The sequence below is a fragment of the Spermophilus citellus genome (genome assembly GCF_964194105.1).
Source record: "Spermophilus citellus genome assembly, chromosome: 14".
In the NCBI taxonomy this organism is placed as follows: Eukaryota; Metazoa; Chordata; class Mammalia; order Rodentia; family Sciuridae; genus Spermophilus; species Spermophilus citellus.
The window spans coordinates 44,703,204-44,724,303 of NC_138194.1; the positions used below are offsets into that span (position 1 = coordinate 44,703,204).

Consider the following 21,100-nt stretch of genomic DNA (forward strand, 5'->3'; position numbering starts at 1 on the left):
CTCTACCATTGTACTTACCACATTTTTAAAAATTTTAAATATTTAACTAATTAAGATTAAATATATTAAAGGTACAAGGTGATGATTTGATAATCATGAACATTGTATTTTGGTCTAAATATCATCAAATTAATTTGCACATCTGTCACCACCCATGCTTTACCTCAGCTCCCCAGAACTTGTTCTTTTTAAAACTGAAAGTATGTACTCTTTGATCAGCATCTTTTCAACCACCACTTCCACTCCCACCCCCAACCCAACCTGGCATGGGCAACCACCATTGAACTCTCTGCTTCTATGACTTTTTTTGTTTGTTTGTTTTAAGTTACCAGGGACTCAACCACTGAGCCACATCCCCAGCCTTTTTTTTTTTTTTAAGAGACAGGGTCTCACTAAGTTCCTTAAGGCCTCCCTAAGTTGCTGAGGCTGCTCTGAACTTGGGATCCTCCTGCTTCTGGTTCCCTAGTCTCCATGTGCACCACCTCACCCAGCTTCTATGACTTCTTTAGATTTCACATATAAGTGAGATCATACAGTATTTGCCTTTCTGTGTCTGGTTTGTTTCACTGACTTCATTGCTTTATAAATATTTATTTGGTTTCTAGACCCTTCCAGGGGACCAGGGCCCACCCCAAGGAAGTAGTACATCTTTGTTTTCTGAGCCCCAAGCTTACCATCCAGTATAAAAGTTTGCTAAAGATCAGAATCTTCAACCTCCATATTGCAAAAACACATGAATCTATAGAAGTAAACCATTGCAACCTTAGTCCACATTTCATTGCTAGTAATATTTTGTTAGATTCTCAGAGTTAAAAACAAAACCTTCATAATTTAATGTTTCACATTCTATTTTCAGCATAAGGGAAATGTTGCTTATTGCTATAACATTAAAAATAATCTAAGTGGTTGCTAAGGATAACCTAATTCCCAACTCTTATTTTAGAAATTAATTACACCAACCATTGGATCAAAGCTGCTAACCAATGAGAAGCTATATTGATGAGTGTGATTTCTGTACTTTTCTCTTCCTAACAAAAATATGTGGGAGAAAGGGAGGAAAAAAAGAATTATAAACAGCCCACATGCTGGATAATGAGCTTCTGAATAATTGAGAACTGCCTAAATTTGTGTTAGTCATTTCTTGCATTTCCCTAGAACCATCAAGTCTATCCCGGGGAGTGACGAGAGTCACTGAGAAAATAATAAAATATGCTTTGCTCCTTTTTCTCTATTTTCTGGAAAGAAAATAAAGTTAATCAGTTAACAATTCAGATTAAGTCAGAAAGATAAATGGCATGGATTTAATAGTGCTCCTTAATTGAAACAAGTTGTTTGCCTTAAGGGTAGATGATACCATTTAATCAGGTATTTGTCTGACATCCTGTTTCACGTGATTGGAGATGACTACCATGAATAATAAGTCATTGTTTTGGTGCATGCATTTCAGAAACGCACGCTCAGGCGAGGTAACATGGTCTCCATAAATCTATTTTTCTTTGGCAATGATTTAAACAGTTTCTGGAACTTAATGTAGAAGGTATGATTCATTCAGTAATTATTGAGTGCCTACTATGTGTCGGCCTCTGCTTTAGGTGCTGAATAAGATACATCATGGGGTTCATATTTAATGAGACCTTTTCCCATAACCAGCATACTAAAAAGGGCAATTCCATTTTTAAATTCACAAGTATTTCCATATTGAAATGCAGCTTGAAGACACAAAAAGGTCGCTAGTTTTTTTGCAAAAATAAAGTTGTTCATAATTAAATGTGAAGGGGGGAAAATATTGAAAATGAAAAAAAGCAAGAAGACTTTACTCACATTTCCACAGTTAGCATTATTCATTATTAATCTGTTTATAAAATCATAAATTATGCTAGAAGGACAAAAATAACATTGCCACATAATTTGACATAGCCACATCATTTAAAATACACACACTCGTTTCTTATGAGACATAGAGTATGACATTTTGCTCACAAATTCCTGTACTTCTTAAAGCATTTTATGACAAATCTCTTATTAGCCACAACTTTAGCATGAGGAAGATATAATAAATGGTTTATCAAAAGTTGTTCAGTGAGTTTGAGGCACTCTCAGGAAGAGTGCTCATGTTTAAAACCCATTAAGTCCCAACTTTTCAGTTTTGCAAATATCTCAACAAAATTGACACAATTCCATTAAAATAGGCTGTAAATCATAATTTAGAGTTTTATATATTTTATATTGATATTATTATATAATTGCACTTATTGTATGATTATATGAATATTATATGATTACATTATATATTATATGTAGTATTTAAGTTTTTACAGGTGTTCCACATCTGGGAAGATAGGACAAAATGGGATAAGTGTCTGCCCAATGACTTACTCCTTCAACTTTATTCCCCATGTCTGTGTAGTCAGCCTTCAAACATCCTAAACTCCTAAATTAAGGCAAGGCTGGCTTCAACATGGAATTCTTCTGAAAGGTCAGGAATTTTCACAGATCCTGTTGCCCTCTCCCCATACAACTAGGTAGATTCAGCTGTAGTTTAGTTCTGAGGCTGTGAATTACCACCAGAGTGCTGCTATCTCAACACTTCCTGTGTTTGATTCATTGCACGGATTGTTTTACATGATCAGACAATTCAGTTAAGCCTCCTCGGGGCCATGAAAACTTGAGGATATCTTCTGAGAGCCTAGATTTGCTTAATTCTGAATATCTTAAACTGATTACGAGTATGCTAAAATAAAAAGTCTTAAAGTCACTGTAATAAGAGTGGCAGAGAATAATACTCCATCATCTGATAAAGAGACTCTTAAAGAAGAATAGGCATTTCATTTCCCATTTTTTTCTCAATATGTCTGCAGAGTAACTCTTCCAAGGCTCAGAGATATCATATTTAATATCAGTTCACACATAAAAGTGATGGTAAATCAATGTCTAGCGCTCATATTTCATTGCCCTTGCTGGTACTTTCCAAACTAATCATTTGCTAACTACAGACTCTCCCATTCCATTGATGAAGTACTCATCATTTTTTGCCTCTGATCCTAGCGAGTTGAATCCAGCTTTCCATTGACACAGGGAGTAAACCATGATGTGATTAAGTGCTTTGCCCAAGAACAGGAAGTCACTCTGTGAAGATACTGAGATGAAAGCCTAAAAAGTGATTGTTAAATAAATTTGATCCCATTTTGTAAAAAGTGTTGGAGGGGATAACACTACAGCAGAATCTCTTTTAACCTATGCTATTTAAACAAATGCCCAATGTAACCAAGAACCTGCGTTTCCTTCTGAAAGACACTGATTCCCAAGCATACTGACCTCTTAGGGCTAAGAGGGTGATCACTCACCTTGTCCTCCCTCCAAATCCAGTGTTTGATTATTTCCAAATCTGTTGTATTGGTACCCCTACCTGTATATGCCAGTTAAGGTTGATGTCGTACTTATGTACCTTAATTCAAAAGTGTATCCATTCATGAAACATAGTACAATAAAAATGGTTTTTGAAAACTGAAGTGAGTTCTTTAGAGATATTCAGTAAAGGTATGAGGATAAATTTGAATTTGGTGTATATATGGCAGCTTTAAAAGACTGAGGAGAGGAGGATAAAAATCTAGACAGATCTTTGCACAAATTGCTTAGGAAGGGTCTTTAAAGCTCCATTCCACTCTGAAGGAGTTGCAGCTGGAGGTAGTAAACAATGCATTTTGGAGTATGGTTTATGGAAGAAAGATAATGCAGAATTCTAATTATCCATATCAAAGAAATTAGTATTGCCTCTCTTCCTCTTCCTTCCCCCAGTGAAATATGGGTAAATGAATGTGCATTCATGCATTTTATATTAAAATTACATTGTTAAATTATGTATTGTATTTTTTACTGCTTTCCTCACTTCAACTTTTTTATTAACCACTAATTACTATTTTCACTTACAATAGACAATTCAGTTTTACTCTGTAGCATGGTGGTTGAGGATTCAGGCTCTGAGATAGTTGCCCGGATTCCAGATCTGACAATACTCTGTGACTTTGGGCCTGTTACTTAACTGCTTTGAGTTTCTGTTTCCTTATTTGTAAAATGATGATAATAGTATCTATTTCACAAGTTTATAGGGAGGATTAGATGAGATAATGCACATAAAGAACTTTCAATAGTGTCTGGCAACACAGTAAGCCCTTGCTATATGTGTGTGTGTATGTGTGTGTGTGTGTGTGTGTGTGTGTGTATATATATATATTATATATGTATATATAATATATATATATATATATTAGATATATGCCCCACAAAGGCCCATGTGTTAAATGTTTGATCCCCAAACTGTGGTGCTACTTGGAAGGTGAGGCCTGGTGGGAGGAAGTTGAATCATAGTCTCTTCTCTCCCTTTTGCTTCTCATCTGCCATGAAGTGAGTAGCTTTCTCTGCCACATACTCCCATCATGATATGCTGCCTCAACACAGGCCTAAACGCAACTGACCTTCAAAACTGTGAGCCAAAATAAACCTTTCCTCTTCATAAGCTTATTATCTCAGTTATTTTGTCATAATGATAGTTGACAGTCATTACATCAACTATATACTGTTTTATTATTACAACAGAAATTTTAACTCAAGTGTATGAATCCTCTCAACCTACCATAACAAAATTCCACAGACTGAGTGGATTAAACAACAGAAGTTTACTTTCTCACAGTTCTGGAGACTCAAAACCCAAGGTCAAGGTATCAAAAGGATTGGTTTCTTCTAAGTCCTCTCTCCTGGGCTTAAGATGATTCCTTCTTGCTGTGTCCTCACTAAACATTTCCTCTGTGCTCACATAGGGAGAGTTCTGGCATCTCTTCCTTTCTTATAAGGACACCAGTCCTATCAGATTAGAGCCCCAGCTGTATGACCTCATTTAATCTTCATGACCACATTTAGTGCTCTTCTCCAAATACAGTCACACTAGGGTGTTGGCATGAATTTGGTGAGGACACAATTCAGTCCACATTTATACTGTACTTATAAAGAATGGAACCAAGAATAACTTTGGGCTGTAGCAGAAATGACCTGTCATATAGGATGAACTCCAAAGAACGAGTTTTAATGCCTCATGATAGAAACTCAAAAGAGAATTAGAGAACCTTAATTCCATACTTAAATCTATTGACTCACAACATGAAATTGCAGTTGTTATTTAATTTCTTTTTCCTTTATATCCACATGAAAAATCAATTATAAATCACCCATCATGTACTTTACTACATGAGGATATATTAAGAAGTAACATGACATTGTTCGATAACTAGCCTGAGATTTCTGGGTAAAGGTAAACATCAAGGTGTAATAGCTGGCTTCTTACCCTTGATATTATATTCAAAATTTTATTAATTCTTCCATTCATTCATTGAAAATTTTTTATTACCTACTGTGTGCATTCATTCATTAAAAATTCATTTATTACCTACTGTGTGCCAGACACTATCTGAACAAGGGAAATAGTTCTTAAAACACGACCTTACATAGCTCACAGCAGACATGTGAATAAGCAACTATACTGAACCAGGAACATAGAACACAGTTGTTTGCTGTAAGATTAAATGCTATGTAGATGTAACAATAGGTTATCATTAGGTGCTAGGTATGTCAAGTATTTTATATTCACCATTTCATCTAATATTTCCACAAATACTGAGTTGAGTACTGTTCTGATCAACATTTTATAGGAATGGGGAGATGAGGTCTTGTGCAGTGGTTCACAGCCACAAAGTAGTAGAGCTCAGATGAGCTCAGATGTGTCTGATGCTGGAGAACATTTTCATCACCACAGTGAGTTCTGCCTCTTTACCCTGTAACACAGAGAAGTACCTAAATCTCTCTGGCCTCAAAATATTTAATAGCAGAAGTTCTTATTGAGCTGGCTCTTCAAAGAGGAGCAGAAGTTATCAGGTGGAGAAGGAGGAAGCAGGCATCAGAGGACTGAGAGACACAGAGGAACACAGAGTACTTAGGGATGGTCAGCAGGACTTGTATGAGGGAATGGCCCCGTGTGAGACCACTTTGAAGTAAGCACTATCATGCTTACCCCAAATACAGCAAGGGACCTTGGAGTTGGTTGCAGATAGAGGGGACAGGAAAGAACATAAAATGATATTAGCTTTCTGTTTTTTAGGCACTCTGATAAAGATATGTATTCTGGGATGGAGAGGGCAGAATTTCAGAGTTGCAACATCCAAGAGAAGGTGACCAGTTCACCTTATAATAGTCCAAGTAAGAGATGATGTGGATCGTGGAAACTGGGAGCAAAACTGGAGAAGAGTGTGAAAAGATATATTTAAGACATAGACAGTTAATTAGGTATGAGAAATGAAGTTGAGTGAAAAGGTGAGACTGACTCCTAGGTTCCTAGCTCAAAGAATTGGGTCAAATAACCATTCTCTGAAGCAAGAGAGGGGAAAGTAGAGTGGGAGGAGGTTCAGAGTGAATGATAGGATTCCACTTAAAATTCCTTACTGTGAGTTACTTGTGGAATATGTAAGTGAATGTTGCATGTAGACACTAGAAATGCAACTCTGGAGCCCCATAGAGAGAGAGAGAGAGAGAAGTCGGGGCTGGAAATGGTGACTTGGAAGCTGTTATCCAGAGTCAATTAGAAGTCAAGTTGCCAAGTGGAAGCCGCCAGAATAGCAGGTCGGACAAGAGGACCTGCCAAAGTTGGCAACTAGAAGAACCCAGAATAGATGCTATAGAGGTCAGAAAGGTAGGAGAGAACCAAAAGAGAGCAGCATTCTTCAAGTCCAGAGAATTCAAGAGGGTTACTGGGTTCAATGGCACAAAGGTTAAGTGAGGGTTTCTTAATATCATTGAATGTGATCACTAGGAGGTCGCTGGCGACATGACTGTAGTTCCTTCAGTGGATTAAAAGGACGAATGTTAAATTGTAGTGGGTAAGGGAAGGAGGAAATGAATGTCTTGAGCACATATATGCCTTCAAGAATTTGGTCACTCCAGAGGAGGATATTTCTGTGACGGCAGCCAGCAGGGAGGAAGGATCAAGAGAGAACTATTGGTTTTCCCCCATTACATCTAATACTTCTAATAATATCATAACCTTTGAGGATCAAACAATATCCTAACTTTTCAGGCCTTTGAAAAACACCTTACAGACAGTCTACTCAAGTTTGACTTCTTTGCTAGTGATAAATGAATTGGTTTTTACTTGGAATTTTTATATAAGATTTACCTATGCTTACTCTATGTCCAGCTAAATAATATAAAAGCCTTTATAAAACTTTCTCTCCTGAAGAGTATTATACTCAATACTTTTATATTTACTTTTGCTGTCAGGGGTCATTAAAATGTATTATAAATTTGTTAGTGTTGTTGTTTTGTTTACTTTTATCATGTGATCAGAATTAAGAAAACCTTTCACGTGAGCATTTCCATAAATAAATAGACTGAGGAGGGGAAGAAAGAAGAACCAAATGACTCCTGCCAAAGATTTGCATGTTTAGGACGTTGAGAGGAAAAGACCCTCAAAATTTGACTGAAATATTCGAAGTGACTAATATGGGACAAAAGGTTAGAGAATTGGGCCAGTTTCTAAGTTTCAGACAAAAGAGGCCTAGCATTCTAAGAAGAGAAACAGCCCTTTGTATGATGCCCATCTGTGTGCCAGAGGATGTTGAGCCACTGTAGAACCCCTGGGTCTTTGCTTCACTTACTTCTTAAAGGAAAAACAGCAGATTGCATTGGGAAACCATCCTTGGTGTATTCACAGAGTCCCCTTTAGTGAGGACTTTAGCAGGTAACACTGAAGGGCCACCCTCTTCTTCATGGAAGGCTGACCAATCATCCTGTCAGCACCAGCACATTCTTTCATGAATCTCTCACTTTCCAATTTTCTCTGGCTTTATCTCTAACCAGAGGCCACAAAGTGATCCATGTTCCCTTATAAAGAAAGGAAAAGCAAAGACCTAGAGAAAGATGTTAAGATTACATCTTTTAAGACTTCAAGTAAACTATGTCTGTGTCAAAAATCTATTAGTGACAACAGATATTGCAAACACTTGCTTAGTCCTTACTGTGTACTTTTGGAAGGCACCATTCTATCCATAATGCAAAGAAAGAAAAGAAGGAAGGAATGGCATCACCAGCAGTACCTTGCACTCCCCATCCATCAGCTCACGGTACTGCAGCGATCCACGGAGGAGCAGGTCATCATCACATTCTGCAGGAGCAGTGAGGGAGGCTGAGCCAAAAAGCTCAGGAACTTCTCCAGAGTCAAAACAGGAAATAGCAGGGTGAATGAGCAAGGCAGGGCCTGGGCAGGAGGGCTGGTCTCCACATACCGCCTGGATGCCTTGTTGGGCCTGGGAGTGGAGCTAATAAAATCCCTTGGCCTCACTGGATAAAATACACTTTCCAAATTTCTCCAGCCAAATTGACATTTTAAAAATATACCCACCCACCACCCACCCACCCAAAAAATCTATATGTTTACTTTTTTGGAGGACTAAGAGCATTTGTGAATTTGTAAGTTAAGTTGATGAGCTAGAAGAATCAATGTATTTCAAGGTAAGGACTCAGTCCTATTGTAAGCAAAGGATTTCTCTTGTTGGAACATTTGCTACCTATATTAGCAAATTTGTTAGGTTTTCCCCTTCTCCTTAAGCCAAAATTGTGTTGATTGTCAACGGCACTTAAGTTGGCCACATAGCCGTTGGACAACATAGGCGAAAAAAAAAAACTGTAAAAAGTACTGATGCCAGGACCCCATATTCAGATATTCTATTTTAATTACACTATGGTACAATCTAGGAGTGTGTGTGTGTGTGTGTGTGTGTGTGTGTGTGTGTGTGTGTGTTTATTACTCTAGAAGGTTCTAAAGTGCAGCCAAGCTTGGTAACCTCAGACCTGGTCCACAATCTATCTGATAGCCCTGTGGTAGCAGGCAAGCTAAATAATGTTTCTAAGACTTCCACACATACTTGGTTAAGTGTTCTGCCTTGATCTTTTGTAGTACATCAGCAAAATGGTATAACATAGCATGAAGAAGGATCAATAGCATTTATCAATAATATAATAGACTGCAGGATATTTTTGAGCCCCGCAGATTAAATGTCTTAAAATATAAGTTGTTGGAATATCTGAGAAAAATGAACAATTAACATTCAACAAATATTTTTTTTTCTTTCCCTCCCCTCAAACCAAAGAACAATGCTTCAAAACCTGAGAGGCTGCACATTCTGCTTTCAGTGCTGGCAATCAAACCCAGGGTTTTGTGCATGCTAGACAAGCACTCTGCCATTATAGTACATCCCCAGGTCCTGGTTACACAATTTTAAATATTCTTATTTGTTCAGTAACTAAAATAACTTGGATTTTCCAGGACCATACTAGTTTTACATATTCTTTCATATTTTCCCATTATTATACTGATACCACATTGATTTATTCACTGATCAAATATTGGGTGAGATCTATCATATCGTAAGTATTGCTTTCTCCTTTTACCAAACTTATATTAATAAATGAATAAATTAATGAACCAGAAACAACTGGTGCTAAGAAGAAAGAACAGGTGATTTATGGGAACTGATGGGTGGTTACTTGAGATTTAGTGATTAGGGAATGTTTCTTTAAGGGGTGGCATTTGCATTAAGAAACAAATGACAAGAAGCAGGCATTCTTGTAAAAGTCTGGGGAAACATATTTGGAGCAGCTAATGTCCCAGGGCAGAAATGGACATCCTATATCTAGAAGCTAGCACATCAATAAGGAAAGCAAAAATGGATGGAGACATGCACCTAGACATATTCAAACAACCAAGCACAAAGGCAATGTTTTCAACTCTGTCTGTACTTTCTGGATCACTTAAGAAAAATAGACCAAAGTCTTGGTCCACACCAAACTCATCAATTCAAAATCTTTAGGATTTCAACATTAGTTTCTTCCAAGTTGATCCCAGTGTTCACAAAGGATTGGGATCCATTAAATAAAGAATGAAGGCCAGGATGAAGGTAAGGAAATGTGGTTGTGTTATACATACAACCTAATGAGAAGTAACTAAATGAATGGCTTTAAGAAGGAAACTGAACATGGCGGCGGGCGCAGAGAGATCACGTCTCTGACCTCTTCAGCTGTGCGGGCATAGGGAGTCGTAAACAACCTAAATCTGTTTGCTCAGGATCACTAGGCAATGCTGAGCTGACGTGGATCTGGGGCAAACAGTCTGGGCCTCTCAGAACACACACTGAGCCCGGATCGGCTGAATTCAAGCTCCCGTTCGCCTGCTTCCCGCAGACAAACAGCTGTGACTCAGCACTAATCCATCCGGCTGAAACAACTGGTCAGCCCTTCTCATCCTACGGAGGTAAATGCCTACTGAGCCTTCATAGGTAGTGGCCACAGGTTTGAAACGGGGCTTGGGAGAGACAGTAAGGACCCACCCGTTGCATTGGTTGCCTGGCAAAGGGAAACGAACTGTCGCCATTTGCAAGAGATACCACCATGTCAGAGAACTGACGTCATCAGACTGCGGCGGAGGAGATAACTTCATTGAAACCTGCGGCTATAGGTGTGTAATTCCCTAGCCTTCCCTCTCCACACATCGGGGAAACCTTAAGGGCCCCTCCCAGCTCTCCCGTAAGGGCCCCTCCCAGCTCTCCCATGAGCACGATAGCCAGACCAAGGGAATCAGAGGTGGCTCGGGACCCACGGCGCGGAACTACGGCTCCCATCAGTGCTGACAGCTGAGGTCTCTTGCACCAGGTACCGGGGGCGTGGCTACCGGAGGGCAAGTAAAATTCGCTGAGGATTCTCAGCCCCAAGCTCTACAAACTTAGGGTCTGAGGGAATGGCAAACTGGAAGAGTGTGCCCAGTCGTTCATGAAAACAGGGCTCCTGGGAGCAGCAGACTTGGAGTGTAGCCAGTATTGTGGTGAGCGGCACCCGTGAAAGGGGCCTGGCTAGAGGAAAAGTGGGAAGTGACTAGACACAAGAGGAGGCCCTAGGCACTCAGGATTGGAGACTCGCCCAGTCTGGGAGGAGCTGCTGCACAGTGATTGGTTCCTGCGTATTGACAGGAGAAACTTGGCCTGGAGGGCACAGCGCCACCTACTGGAAGAGAAGTTAATCAAACTCTAAGACTGCATTTATTAGTTTTTTTTTCTTTTTACTTTTCTCTTTTTTTTGATTTGGGTTTTTCTTTCATTTTCATTTTTCTTTCTTGCTGTTTTTTTAAATTTTTTTTTACAATTTTTTTCTTCTAATTTTAATTTTAATTTTTTTTATTTTTTATTTTTTTAAATTTTTTTTTCTTTTTTTATTTCCTATTTTTTTTCTTCTTTTGTCTTTTCATTTCTTTTCAATTATCTTATCCCCCCTTCCTTGAATTCTACCTGCTTACTCTCATTCTCTTTAGTGACTTCTTCCCTTCCCTTATAATACCTTTCCTCCCAAGCATCAAATAAATTTATAGGAGTAAACAGTAACTCAGCAGTCAAACAGAACAAGAAGTAACATGAGCAGCTTCGAAAAGCAAGGAAGAAAAGGAGTACAAACAATGCAGGACAGCCTAAACATTCAAGAGGACCTAGAGTCATCAGAAAAGTGGTCATATAAAGAACTCAAGGAACACCTTAGACAGATGGAATGGAACCTTAAAGAGGATACAAGACAGCAAATTCAAGCAGCGAAAGAACACATTGAGAATGAATTACATAAACAGATAAAAGAAGAAGTTAAGCATCTTTATCAGGAGATAGAGATTATAAAAATAATCAAACAATAATTCTAGAAATGAAGGAAATGATAAACCAAATTAAAAACTCAATTGAGAGGATCACTAACAGAGTGGAGCAAGTAGAAGCCAGAACGTCAGATAATGAAGACAAAATATATCATCTTGAAAAGAGTCTAGCCAACTCAGAAAGGCTGGTAAAAAATCACGAGAAAAACATCCAAGAGTTATGGGATAACATAAAAAAAAACAAACTTATGAGTCATCGGGATAGAAGAAGGTACAGAGATTCAAACCAAAGGAATGAGTAACCTGCTGAATGAAATAATTACAGAAAACTTTCCAGAAATAAAAAAGGAAACAGATATACAAATTGAAGATGCATACAGGACACCGAGCACACAAAAATCACAGTAGACCAACGCCAAGACACATTGTTATGAAGATATCCAATATACAGAACAAAGAGAAAATATTAAAAGCTACAAGAGAAAGGAGACAGATTATATTCAGGGATAAACCAATAAGGTGAACAACAGATTTTTCATCACAGACACTGAAAGCAAGAAGGTCATGGAACAATGTATTTCAAACACTGAAAGACAATGGATGCCAACCAAGAATTCTATATCCAGCAAAATTAAGCTTCAGGTATGACAACGAAATAAAGATCTTTCATGATAAACAAAAGTTAAAAGAATTTGCAGCCAGAAAACCAGCATTGCAAAGAATTTTGAGCAAAACACTACATGAGGAAGAAATGAAAAACAATAACCAAAACCATCAGTGGGAAGTGCCTTGGTAAAGACAGAGGGTGAGGGGAAAGATAATCATGGAGAAACAAACTAAATTTTTTAAAAAAAGGATAAATAATCAAACATGGATGGAAGTACAAACCATATATCAATAGTAACTCTGAATGTTAATGGCTTAAACTCTCCAATAAAGCGACATAGGCTGGTATCATGGATTAAAAAAAACAAATCCAACAATATGCTGCCTCCAGGAGACACATCTGATTGGAAAAGACATACACAGGCTGAAGGTGAAAGCATGGGAAAAAATATACCACGCACACGGTCCTCGTAAGCAAGCAGGGGTGGCCATCCTCATATCGAATAAAATCGACTTCAAGACTAAGTTAATCAAAAGGGATAAGGAAGGACATTATATACTGTTAAAAGGAACCATTCACCAACAAGACATAACAATTATCAATATTTATGCACCAAATAATGGTACTGCGACATTCATAAAGCAAATTCTCCTCAAGTTCAAGAATCAAATAGACCACAACACAATAATTATGGGTGACTTCAACACACCTCTCTCACCATTGGACAGATCCTCCAAACAAAAGTTGAATAAAGAAACTATAGAACTCAATATCACAATCAATAAACTAGACTTAACTGACATGTATAGAATATATCAACCATCATCAAATGGGATATACTTTTTTCTCAGCAGCACATGGATCCTTCTCAAAAATAGACCATATATTATGCCATAGGGCAACCCTCAGTAAATATAAAGCGGTGGAGATAATACCATGCATTTTATCTGATCATAATGGAATGAAACTGGAAATCAATGATAAAAGAAGGAAGGAAAAATCCTACATCACATATAAAATGAACAATATGTTACTGAATGATCAATGGGTTACAGAAGACATAAAGGAGGAAATCAAAAAATTCTTAGAGATAAATGAAAATACAGACACAACATATCGGAATCTATGGGACACAATGAAAGCAGTTTTAAGAGGAAAATTCATCGCCTGGTGGTAATTTCTCAAAAAAAGAAAAAAACAACAAATAAATGAGCTCACACTTCATCTCAAAGCCCTAGAAAAGGAAGAGGAAAACAACAGCAAATGTAGCAGAAGGCAAGAAATAATTAAAATCAGAGTGGAAATCAATGAAATTGAAACAAAAGAATCTATTGAAAAAATTAACAAAACTAAAAGTTGGTTCTTCGAAAAAATAAATAAGATCGACAGAACTTTAGCCATGCTAACGAAGAGAAGAAGAGAGAGAACTCAAATTACTAACATACGGGATGAAAAAGGCAATATCACAACAGATGCTACAGAAATACAGAAGAAAATTAGAAATTATTTTGAAAACCTATATTTCAATAAAATAGAAGATAGTGAAGACATCGATAAATTTCTTAAGTCATATGATTTTCCCAGACTGAGTCAGGAGGATACACACAATTTGAACAGACCAATATCAATGGATGAAATTGAAGAAGCCATCAAAAGACTACCAACAAAGAAAAGCCCAGGACCGGATGGGTATACAGCGGAGTTTTACAAAACCTTTAAAGAAGAATTAATACCAATACTTTTCAAGTTATTTCAGGAAATAGAAAAAGAGGGAGCTCTGCCAAATTCATTCTATGAAGCCAACATCACCCTGATTCCGAAACCAGACAAAGAGACCTCAAAGAAAGAAAACTACAGACCAATATCTCTAATGAACCTAGATGCAAAAATCCTCAATAAAATTCTGGCGAATCGAATACAAAAACACATCAAAAAAATTGTGCACCATGATCAAGTAGGATTCATCCCTGGGATGCAAGGATGGTTCAATATACGGAAATCAATAAATGTTATTCACCACATCAATAGACTTAAAGATAAGAACCATATGATCATCTTGATAGATGCAGAGAAAGCATTCGACAAAGTACAGCATCCCTTTATGTTCAAAACATTAGAAAAACTAGGGATAACAGGAACTTACCTTGACATTGTAAAAGCTATCTATGCTAAGCCTCAGGCTAGCATCATTCTGAATGGACAAAAGTTAAAGGCATTCCCTCTAAAATCTGGAACAAGACAGGGATGCCCTCTATCACCACTTCTATTCAATATAGTTCTTGAAACACTGGCCAGAGCAATTAGACAGATGAAAGAAATTAAAGGCATAAAAATAGGAAAAGAAGAACTTAAATTATCACTATTTGCAGATGACATGATTCTATACCTAGAAGACCCAAAAGGGTCTACAAAGAAACTACTAGAAGTAATAAATGAATTCAGCAAAGTGGCAGGATATAAAATCAACACGCATAAATCAAAGGCATTTCTGTATATCAGCGACAAAACTTCTGAAACGGAAATGAGGAAAAACACTCCATTCACAATATCCTCAAAAAAAATAAAATACTTGGGAATCAACCTAACAAAAGAGGTGAAAGATTTATACAATGAAAACTACAGAACCCTAAAGAGAGAAGAAGAAGATCTTAGAAGATGGGAAAATATACCCTGTTCATGGATAGGCAGAACTAACATCATCAAAATGTTGATATTACCAAAAGTTCTCTATAGGTTTAATGCAATGCCAATCAAAATCCCAACGGCATTTCTTGTAGAAATAGATAAAGCAATCGTGAAATTCATATGGAAAAATAAAAGACCCAGAATAGCAAAAACAATTCTAAGCAGAAAGTGTGAATCAGGCGGTATAGCGATACCAGATTTCAAACTATATTACAGAGCAATAGTGACAAAAACAGCATGGTATTGGTACCGAATCAGGCGGGTGGACCAATGGTATAGAATAGAGGACACAGAGGCTAATCCACAAAGTTACAACTATCTTATATTTGATAAAGGGGGTAAAAGCATGCAATGGAGGAAGGATAGCATCTTCAACAAATGGTGCTGGGAAAACTGGAAATCCATATGCAACAAAATGAAACTGAATCCCTTTCTCTCGCCATGCACAAAAGTTAACTCAAAATGGATCAAGGAGCTTGATATCAAATCAGAGACTCTGCGTCTCATAGAAGAAAAAGTTGGCTCCAATCTACATATTGTGGGGTTGGGCTCCAAATTCCTTAATAGGACACCCATAGCACGAGAGTTAATAACAAGAATCAACAAATGGGACTTACTTAAACTAAAAAGTTTTTTCTCAGCAAGAGAAACAATAAGAGAGGTAAATAGGGAGCCTACATCCTGGGAACAAATCTTTACTCCTCACACTTCAGATAGAGCCCTAATATCCAGAGTATACAAAGAACTCAAAAAATTAGACAATAAGATAACAAATAACCCAATCAACAAATGGGCCAAGGACCTGAACAGACACTTCTCAGAGGAGGATATACAATCAATCAACAAGTACATGAAAAAATGCTCACCATCTCTAGCAGTCAGAGAAATGCAAATCAAAACCACCCTAAGATACCATCTCACTCCAGTAAGATTGGCAGCCACTATGCAGTCAAACAACAACAAGTGCTGGCAAGGATGTGGAGAAAAGGGTACTCTTGTACATTGCTGGTGGGACTGCAAATTGGTGCGGCCAATTTGGAAAGCAGTTTGGAGATTCCTGGGAAAGCTGGGAATGGAGCCACCATTTGACCCTGCTATTGCCCTTCTCGGACTATTCCCTGAAGACCTTAAAAGAGCATGCTACAGGGATACTGCCACATCGATGTTCATAGCAGCACAATTCACAATAGCTAGACTGTGGAACCAACCCAGATGCCCTTCAATAGATGAATGGATAAAAAAAATGTGGCATCTATACACAATGGAGTACTATGCAGCAATAAAAAATGACAAAATCATAGAATTTGCAGGGAAATGGATGGCACTAGAGCAGATTATGCTTAGTGAAGCTAGCCAATCCCTAAAAAACAAATACCAAATGCCTTCTTTGATATAATGAGAGCAACTATGAACAGAGCAGGGAGGAAGAGTAGGAAGAAAAGAGTAACATTAAACAGAGACATGAGATGGGAGGGAAAGGGAGAGAAAAGGGAAATTGCATGGAAATGAAGGGAGACCCTCATTGCTATACAAAATTACATATAAGAGGTTGTGAGGGGAATGGGAAAATAAACAAGGAGAGAAATGAATTACAGTAGATGGGGTAGAGAGAGAAGATGGGAGGGGAGGGGAGGGGGGATAGTAGGTGATAGGAAAGGTAGCAGAATACAACAATTACTAATAAGGCATTATGTAAAATTGTGGATGTGTAACCGACGTGATTCTGCAATCTGCATTTGGGGTAAAATTGGGGGTTCATAACCCACTTCAATCTAATGTATGGAATATGATATGTCAAGAGCTTTGTAATTTTGTGAACAACCAATAAAAAAAATTAAAAAAAAATATATGCCAATAAATATCAGAAATTTTACGAAATGAAAAAAAAAAAGAAGGAAACTGATACCACACTTCTTCATGGAAAATGGATTGGGGTAGACTCAGCAACATCAGATGCAAGGAAACCAATTAGGAGAGAATTGCAAGGGGAAGGTATTGGGGCTTAAGATAGATCAAATTATGATATATACATATAAGAATATGTAAATATAAAAAATGCTGCTGTAGGTCTAATAGAGGTAGAATCATTGGGGCGTCGGGGTAGGGGGGGATTGTCTCCAGTATGGATTTTGGGGAATATCATCACCAAAGGGAATGCAATTGATGACAATAAGATTCTTGCCACAAATTAATGGTACATCTGGCAAAACAGACCTAGACTGAAAATATATAGGTAACGAGGTTTGCGTGTGCATCTTGTGTGTGCAGACATGAGCAGGATCAATGCAGGTTCATTAAGAGATGAGTAAGATTTAGGGTTTAAATACTAATGCAAGAAAAAAGTATATGAATCACTTTTGTTTCTAAAGTAACATAAGTAGTTACATTACAAAGTAGAAAAATACTGGGCCAATAAGTTTTCTATTCCCTTTTCCTTTAAAAACTCAACAGGACCCAAGAGAATTGATGTATAAGAAACAATAGTAGGGGCTCATCAGAAATTTCAATCAGTAAATGAATGATCTAGTTCTCGACTAGGGGAGTAACACCACAAAATGACACTTTAAATAAATTATCTGAATGTTTTCTGCTACAACTTTGAGATTTCTGTTGAAATTATATGATGTGGACAGAAGACTAAGCAACCTTAATCTGTTTAAAGGAAAATACAATGTATGAGGTAATCCAGGTGCCACACAAAGGACCAGCTGTTTCAATGACTACAGGAAATCAGATTCCAATTACCTTGAGCTTAGTCATTTATTCATTAGAGAGCTTCACTTCAAAAAATAATAAAATAAAATGGATAAAAAGTAAAATGAAAATAGAAAAACCCCTGGAACTGAAATTTTACCCTCAAATGTCTTACAATGTTCCATATGTAGATGAACTGTGAAAAAATATGAATTTTTTTAAAAATTAAAAATTCCTGAAGATGACTAAATATACACCAATGTCAAAAACCTTTATGCAACCATTATTCACATTCATGAGAAAGAACAGCATATTTCTTTTGTTTTCCTTACAGCAAGCAAGCAAGAGTCTCTCAGAGAGGCCTATAATCATGCACCAAAAACTAAACTAGCTTCTATAATTTTAAAGACTGTAAGAAAAGGAAAGTCTTTAACAAAAAAAAGGATTGGAATACGAATATGTAGCCCTAAGAAGCTGTTCAACTGGCAAGATAGTATGTAGCACCCAAGGGGGGAAAAAAATTAAAGCTCGCTTCTCACAGAATAAAAAGATCACAACTGTCAGTCTTTTAAGGCTCCATCTGGCATGTATTACATTAAGCAGCCACATTTATGACCCATGAGCTTTTATGTCACCAGGAAATGTTTACTGAGGGAAATATTTGTTCAGGTTTGTTTGTCAAGGGGTGACCACCTGTTTGAGCCGTTGGGATAATCATTGTTTGAATTGTCATGGATTCAGGTTTGCTCTTTAAGTCTGAAATCTGGAATTTCTTCTATGTACCTGGGATTTCGTCATAAATACAGAAAGGGGAAATGACAGAGATGGTCTTACATATAAAGGGATATAGAGATTAATATGTCTCCTCCATTTTTATTGAGTCAAAGAGCTGGCTAATGCAACTCGGAGAGGCAGCAATTTAGTGCCTTTTCAAAAATACGGAAAACAGATTTATTTTGCCACTATTCCTGTGAGTTTAAAGCAATTTCGGAAAACTGAGTTATGTCAAATTTAAAAGTAATTATGGTTCCTTAGCTTCTTGCTGGTGCTGTGGGAGAATTTATAAATACGCAAGTTATTTATTGAGATAACAAGACTGGGATTAATGTACCTAATCAATTTATCAGATTTACTCTAATTTACCAAACCTTGCAAAATCAAAAGACCCTAAAAACTCCCCTGGAAGTAAATACCAATGAAATAGTTTTTGATCTGTTGTACTGAATAAATTAGTCAAATAGAAGTGTTTTAGATCTTTTAGTAACTACATGAGAATTTTAATGTGTCACCAAATTGATATCAGCTACATATTGATAAGTTTGCCCCTGAGTGCATGTATCCTAAATGAATCCCAGTTGCTCCTTATAGAATCCAGAAAAATATCTTCTGATAATTCCTGAGCAGAGAACATGCTAGGTACTTTGGGGAATGTTTCTTGGTGAATCCTATAGTCAATTAGTATCAAGTACATGAAAGTGCTTCATAAGCTACAAATAGTTCTATTTATCTGAGCATCATAATCTTCCTGGTTAATAGTGATGGTATGGTATGGTATCTGATCTGATATGATATAATAATGAGAGATCCTACTATGTACCATTTCTTGATTCAGGTGATGTTGGAAATGACATAATCTCTAAAAGAGAATACATTTTTCCCCTGAATTTCTAAGGGGAATTGATAAAATAGCCTAAAAGATTTTTAAACATTTTATCAATGTAGTCCCACACAAAAAAAAAAAAATCTGAAAAAAGTAGATACATAAATGGAATGAATCTTGCTATTTTGTTGTCTCAGAAACTTTAAGTTCTGGCTTCCCTACTAATAAACACATCATTGTTAACAAATTACCCACAAAGCAAGAGTATGATATAAAAGGCACCCCCTTTTTATGATACTCTTCCATGTCCAGTGCTCTGCAGGACCTGTGCTCAAAGTGGGGCTCCTAGAGATCACAGCAGTTCAGCTTCTAGCTTCTATCAAGTTAATCAGTTTATTCTTCCACTTACTTCTTTAACTCTATCACAAAGAAAATGTGCAACAAATGGGAGTTGCTTAACAAAGCGAAATGAGGTTTTTGAGATTCGACATCCAGTGCCTGCCAAGTTTAGAGAATTTTCTCATGCATCTGGGATAACCCATGCTGACAAAGCTTACCTCGGTGAAACCAATTATCCACATAGCCAACAGCAGCATGGCTGGAACTGGGTTATGATGATGTCAACTGCTGCCAATACCTGCCAGCTCCAAAGGTGTTGTCTGTAATGCCATTGCAGAATAGCCGCACAAATGATTTTTTGGAATGTGGAGAAACAGCTAAAAAGACTCTCCTTGCCTTCCATTTTCTAAATATATTATGATAGCCAAAACTCTCAAAATTTTATATCTATTTCAAACCATGTCCTTTATCCCTTTTCCTACTTACTTGCTCTCTACAACATCATTTCCTTACCTCTTTTTCCTCTCCATCTTTTCCCTTCTTAATACATGTAACGCTGGACCCTTTCCTTTAAAGTATTTTCATCAGTATCGTTTGCATTTTTATAAACTTCAAGAAAATAGCTGCAGCCTTAAAATTCTGCAAGGGATACCCATGGGAACTTCCTTAGCTATGTCTAAAGATTTCCTACCAAGACAAGATTTTACCCCAACTTCAGAATACAAACCAATAATTCTTCAGCGACCTAAGCACAGGTGCATGGATTTAAGCTCTCTTTGAGTGCAGGTTCTGTGTGTATTTTTCTGTAACATAACTATCATAGCACTAATCATAATGCCTCACTCACAGAACTGCTCAGGAAGTGCTTATGAACATGGACTTTTCCTTTATTTATTTTGCTTTTCTACCCTGGAACTGACAAATAACTAATACTAAAACCTAGGTCCTCCAGCTTGGAAATCCTGGTGGTCAGAGATGTTAATAAATAGCTGGTTTCTTTATATGGGAGAAAGAAGGTGACTTCTTCCTTCCTGACTCACCCCACCTCGCCCTCCCACCCAGCCACACAAACGCATAAGTAATCCATTTCTACTTTCTCACTTCACCCAGCATCCATTCTCACATCGTGACTTCCCTTAAGGGTAGAGATGAGCTGCTGTATGATATAGCTTAGAGGTTCCTGATGGGAATGGGTGGGACCAGATTCCTATGATGTCCGATCCCTTAGAGGGAAGAAGCACAGGATGGGCAAGTCCCCAGGTGACCATGGTGGGTCAAGGAAGTAAGAAACAAGGGAAGAGAGTCTCTCACTCCCTTCTTGCGGCTCTTCCACTGCAGAGCTTCTCCAGGACCATCTTTGCCAAAAGAGTGCCATTGCTGGGGGCATTATCAATGTGAACTGTCTCAGTGAGATAGGTCCAAATACAGCCAAGCTATGCCAGCCCCATTA

The 21,100-nt window shown here is 37.5% G+C and overlaps 1 protein-coding gene across 3 annotated transcripts in view; it reads left to right on the plus strand.

The window, feature by feature from the left end:
• Positions 1-21,100, plus strand: part of KCNB2 (potassium voltage-gated channel subfamily B member 2) — a 399,822-nt gene that overhangs the window by 235,665 nt on the left and 143,057 nt on the right. The window lies entirely within an intron of this gene.